The sequence below is a fragment of the Phaseolus vulgaris genome, chromosome 2 (genome assembly GCF_051622355.1).
Source record: "Phaseolus vulgaris cultivar YP4 chromosome 2, ASM5162235v1, whole genome shotgun sequence".
NCBI classification, from domain to species: domain Eukaryota; kingdom Viridiplantae; phylum Streptophyta; class Magnoliopsida; order Fabales; family Fabaceae; genus Phaseolus; species Phaseolus vulgaris.
Genome location: NC_143499.1, coordinates 11,889,695 through 11,895,694, shown reverse-complemented (window position 1 = coordinate 11,895,694; position 6,000 = coordinate 11,889,695).

Sequence of the window (6,000 nt, the reverse complement as noted above, 5' to 3'; positions counted from 1 at the left end):
AGCATGATCAGAAAGAATTTACAACAGTCATAAAGGAATATATTCCAAAATCTTGGAGATTCAAGAGCCTTAATGACTAGTCAAAGATCACATGTGAAGACCATGTGATTTTCAGCTTTTTCTGACTTTTTCAGTGCAGAACAGAGTCAAGTCCTCTCTCTGAAAAATCAGGTACCCATTGAATGAAATTAAATTCAAATTGATTCTCTTTCTACTATAAAATCAGGTGCATATTTCTTCCATCAAGAACAACCAATTGCAACATCTCTTGCAATATCTCTTGCTCCAACTCTTGCAAAATTTCTGTGAAGTGAGTTTTCGTCTCTGCTGTCATGGAATCAACCCCTCCCACCTCTAAAAGAGTCAAAACCAGAGCTGTAAGGTCTGGAGAAAGACTTGAAAGCTGGTTTTCTGGTGACACCGATCTCATTGAGAAGTATAGGTATGAAACAAGTGTCAAGAAGATAAACAACCCCAAGGTTGTGTGCTTTGATTGGCTGAAAAGTCAAAAGCTTGACAAAGTGAGGAGGCTTCTCAAGGACCAATCACTCAGAAAATTTTTGGAGCTAAAAGGGAACATATATCCAGATTTGGTGAGGGTATTCTACACCAACTTGAAGTTTGAGGGAAACAACTTAGTCTCTCATGTGAAAGGTGTGGAGATGGAGATAACCCATGAGGTTTGGGCAGTTGTTGCTGGGCTTAAGTTCTCTGGATTAAGAATCAATAAAGGAAACCTTGGTGTGGTGGAAGATTTCAACAAAATCCAGTTCTACAAAAGTTGCTTGAAGAACAATCAATCTCAAGTTAGCACATGCTCGGTTGGAGGTTTGAAGCTTGATGAGAGGTTGCTTGCTCTCATTGTAACTTGGATTCTAACTCCAAGGGGGAGTAACCACTCTGTGTTGACTGAAGAAGATCTGGTTTACATCTTCTGCATCACCAAGAAAGTGAAGATCAATTGGATTCACATAATCAAAGAACATATACAAAAAGCCATGAGGTTAGGCGATTACCACTATCCCTATGCTGTTTTAATATCTAAGTTTCTACTCTATTTTGAAGTTAATCTTGAAGATGAAACTTCTGAGCTGGTCAAGTCAACTCAAGAGTTGAACAATGGATCACTAAGTAAGATGGGCTTTACAAAAGTAGGTGGAAAGTGGATAAGCAAGGATGGTAATCATGGTGCCTCATCTAGTGGTGCTGCTCATCTTGAACAAGATGAACCTGCTGACATGGATGTTCAACATGAAGATCCAGCTGAAGATTTTCAAGATGCAGGTCCTAGTGCTGATGTTGAACATCAAGGAGAAAGAACGCAAACCATGTCTCCTTTTGAAAGACTCATGGTGAATAGGCTAGATATCTTTGCTGAAAATCAAAGGAGCCTTCATGATCTGTGTGTTAGTAACTTTCAGAGGATTGACACCAGGTTTGACAACATGGATGCAAGGTTTATGACTCTGGACGAACAGATTGAAGTTGTCCAGAATCAAATCTTTGATCTTCAGTTTGCTGATGAAGAAGATTGAAAGAAAAACAACCGATTGGTCATCAAAACAATCGATTGTTTTTGGCTGTTCTCTTTTCTGGTTTTAAAATTTCTTTCCTTCTGCTGTTGCTGGTTTATTCTGATGTAATGGGAACAATGGTTTTTTTTTATCTCTTATCTTTGTCTATTTGTGAAGACAAATAGGGGGAGATATATGCTGTGTTTCCAATTTGTTTTAAGTTTCTGTTTTTCAAGTTGTTAAAAACAGTTTGGGTGATATTATTTGGTTCTGATATTAGATGTTTTAAGCTTTAATTGTTTATCTGTATACTAACAGAATATCAGAAGTTCAATGTATTGCTCAAAGTTCTATTGCGGGAATTGCTTCAGATTTAATCAAAAACAACACAAGCATCAGGGATTTGTCTTCATCAAATATGGGAAGATTGTTGAACCAAGTGGTCTTCAATGTTTTGAAGAATCCAAATCCTTTGAAGGATGATGTAGCTCTGCTTTGCTTGATGCTGTTGTGCTGGTTTAAGCTTTGTTCTGAGGTAGTTTAATGTTGTAATCAACCCTTGGATTAAATCTCAAAGCAATTAGCATCTCATTTTTAACAAAGTAAAATGTTTTTCAAACTAAGTTGAAACAACCGATTGTTTTGTCGAAACAACCGATTGTTTACACTTAGGTGTTTTGAGAAAGTTTGAAAACTGTTTTTGAATGGTGAATTTTGTTAAGTAACAAAACAACCGATTGATTCGAGGAAACAATCGATTGTTTGTTTTGAAACCATAACAGAAAAACTGTTTTCTTTGACTGAGCTTTAAATGCTTTAACTGAATGCACTCCAGTTATTAAATGCTTTGACCAATCTGTTTTAAATTCAATTAAGAGTTTGTTAAGATTTAATAACAAACTATATTCTTAGATATATTCTGAAAAACTGTTTTATGTTTTAAGAATCTTGAAACAAAGTTTTGATCTAAGAGTTTTTAAAAAGAGTTCTGAGAAGACTGGATGTAGCTCTAGTTTGGAGTGAACCAGTATAAACAACTGTGTACAATCTCTCTATCCCTAACTCTTTAATTTCAGTTTGTTTGTTGTTTGCTGGTATAAACAACCGATTGTTTCGAAGAAACAACCGATTGTTTTTTCTAGTATTACAGTTTTGCTTGCTGTTTTGGCTAACTGAATTGCTGAATCAATTGGTTTCTGAAATAAGTTCATTCTAGCTTTGAAAAGTTTGCGAAAACCTCTTGAAACAATTCACCCCCCCTCTAGTTTAAAGCCATTTTTTTTAACACGACTGAGGATCTCTTTGAAGACGTAATCCATCAACCTCTGGTAAGTCGCACCAACATTTTTTAGGTCGAACGACATGGCCCCATAATAGAAGTTTACACAGTCGGTCATGAACGCTATTTTTTCCTTGTCTGTTGGGTGTATCTGGATTTGATTATATCCTGAGTATGCATCCAGAAAACCCAAAGTATGGTGACCGGCTGCCCCATCCACTAAGCGATCAATGCTTGGTAAAGAATAAGAATCCTTCGGACAAGCTTTATTGAGTTTAGTGTAGTCAGTACACATTCTCCACTTTCCATTTGATTTCTTAATCATGACTACATTGGATAACCAGGTGTAGTGCCCTCTCTTGATAAAACCGGCTTTGACTAATTTTCCAGCTTCTTTACATGCAACATCATGTTTTTCTTTACCCATTTTTCGTTTCTTCTTGGTGAACAATTTTGCTTCTTTGTACACCGAAAGACGATGTGTAATGATGTCCGGGCTCCCTCCGGACATATATGAAGTTGTCCAAGCAAACAAATTAACATTGTCAATTAATGTTTGACTCACCAATTTGTCGTTGATTGGTTTTAAAGAAGTCCCTATATGTGTTGCATGTTCTTCATCATGTAGGGGTAACGGGTAAACATCTTTGCTTGGTTCAATGCGATCCTCATTTAGTCGAGGGTCGAGTTCGACTAAAACAATCATATGCTCTCTTCTTTGGGACTTTATCTCTTGGGACTGATCTCTAGTCGGCCCTCTAGATCCTAGTGAACATCCTTTTCTCTCAGTTGACCTTCCGCTTGGTGATGCTCTGTAAATTCGATTGGTTCGTTCGACTTTCAAGCCTGCAACATAGCATTCGCGAGCTATCTTTTGATCAACATGATTGGTAACTATATCACCTACCGCTGAGGGAAACTACATGGCAACGTGTGGTGTAGACATTATTGTTATAAGGCGATTAATGGATGACCGACTGAGCAATATATTATAGGCGGTATTTGCATTAATCTCCGAATGTTGTGTACAAATCGATGTACCCTCGCATGTCCACTCGTTCTATCGAAAAACCTACAATTCGATCATCATAAGGTTGGATTTCTAACTCTAGAATCCTCATTTTTTGAACGTTTTCCAGTATAAAATGTTGATCGAGTTGTCTTGATCTACTGAAACCTTGGTGATGGAAAATTTATCAATTTCTACAGTGATGCCGTAGGATTGTTTTGAGTCAGATCAATAGTAGTAAAATCATCATTTATAAAAATAATTGGAGGGATCCTCTATTGATCCCTAATAGTAGCTTAGTGTACTGATTGAATAGCTCGAATGTGTTTCTTGCGAGCGAAACTAGAACATCCTCTGAATGCAAATCCTCCCGCTATGGTATTTATTTCTCCACCGATATGTTGTCCCGAATGGTATCTGAGACTTTTACTTCGTCGTGATCGCCCTTCCTTTTGGTTGTAACCATCTAACGGGAATCCTCCGACGATTGTGTTTATGACTTCACGTACATCGTGTCTTGAATGGTCATCCCATCGGGGACTTTAACTTTGAGGTCGACCACCTTGTTTAAGGCTTTCTTTGTTGTTTCGTTGGACGTCAATCGTTCTCAGAACATCGTGATCTGTCTTGACCATGCTGAGGGTATTTTTCTTTAGATGGATACCTTTCTCTTAGTGGAGATCGATACGAGCTTTTCTTTGTTGTTTGAACAAACCTATACAGGTTACCAATTTGAACAAGTTCTTTTATCTTATCCTTTAACGCCTGACACTCTTCGGTGGTCTGTTCGAAATTGCGATGATATTGGCATTGTTTGGACATGTCTGCATCTCTCGAGCTCTATAATTTCTTCAGTGCACGGATTAGGTCGGCATGCAAAGCTTCATCCATGATTTTACCCCTACCAGAATTTAATGGGGGTATAAGTTTGAAACCGAGGGCCTTGGATTTCTCTAAATTTTTCCACCCGATTGGGTATGTTTCGGACTCCTCGGTCCTTTATTTTTCCTTGTCTCCTCCATTATTGGCTCAGGAATTCTTATGAAAACCACGTAGCTTTTCAATTTGCATGAATTTAGTCGCTCGATTCCGCAATTCATCCATATTTTTGGCTCGTTTCTTTATCAAGCTATAAGTAAATTGGCTAGGTCAGAGAGCCGAGATCAAATGATGCATGGCTATCTCCAGCATGAGGTTTCTGACGCTTAGAGATATTTTGCTAAACCTCTCCATGTATACTCGTAGGGGATCCCCCCTTCTCTTTTCTGATATTGATAAGAGTTATGGATGAAACATGGTGTGATCGGCTCGTTGCATACTGAGTGTTGAACTTTGTCGAGAGATCTTTGAAACTATCCACCGAGTTAGGAGGGAGTTGAGTAAACCAACTGAGCGCCCCCTCTTTGAGAGAAGTGGGGAAGACCTTGCACCATACCGCCTTATTCGTGGTGTGGAAATTCATCTATGTTTTGTAGAGGTTCATGTGCTCGTCCAAATCTGTAGAACCATCATAAAGTTTGATACTGAGTCTCTTCCATTTGGAAGAAAGTTATTCCTCCATGATCTCATTAGTGAAAGGGTGTCCTTTTGGATCATCATCATCATCCTCGACTATGTGAGTCCGTTCGAATTGTTGTCAGGACGCTTGTTGATTGGGTGCCTGACCGGTTGCTGATTTCTCCTGGTTGTGGGTATGATTATTTGAAGGAGGTTGCTCTCCTCATTCAGATTCGTCCAGTTTTCGCTTTAACTCCTCATTTTGTTGTTTGAGGATGCGCACTTTTTCTTCATTCCTTTTCTGATCCTCGATGCCTTTCTGACGCATCTCCTCCATTTTCTTTTGGATTGTTTGAAACATGGCAATCTGCTCTTCATTGGTTGTATTTCTTGTTGAAACCATTGTTGCTTGGTGAATTCTATCTCAGCCCCACGGTGGACGCAATTGTACTTGTATAAACAATGTGGGCCTAGATAATACCTGAAGCTAGTTGTACAATTGTTGATGTGTCGATTGCCGCCTCGCCCTTTGCTCCAAGTCCTCTTCTTAAATTGTTGGTGCTCAGTCGGGGTTGATATGAAAAAAGGTACTCCGACGATAGTACTTTGCGTTAAAAGTATATATAGTGAAAATTGATTAAAGCGTACCTTACACCTCTGTAGAATGTTTATTTATAATGTTTAGTCATGGGTCTCTGTTT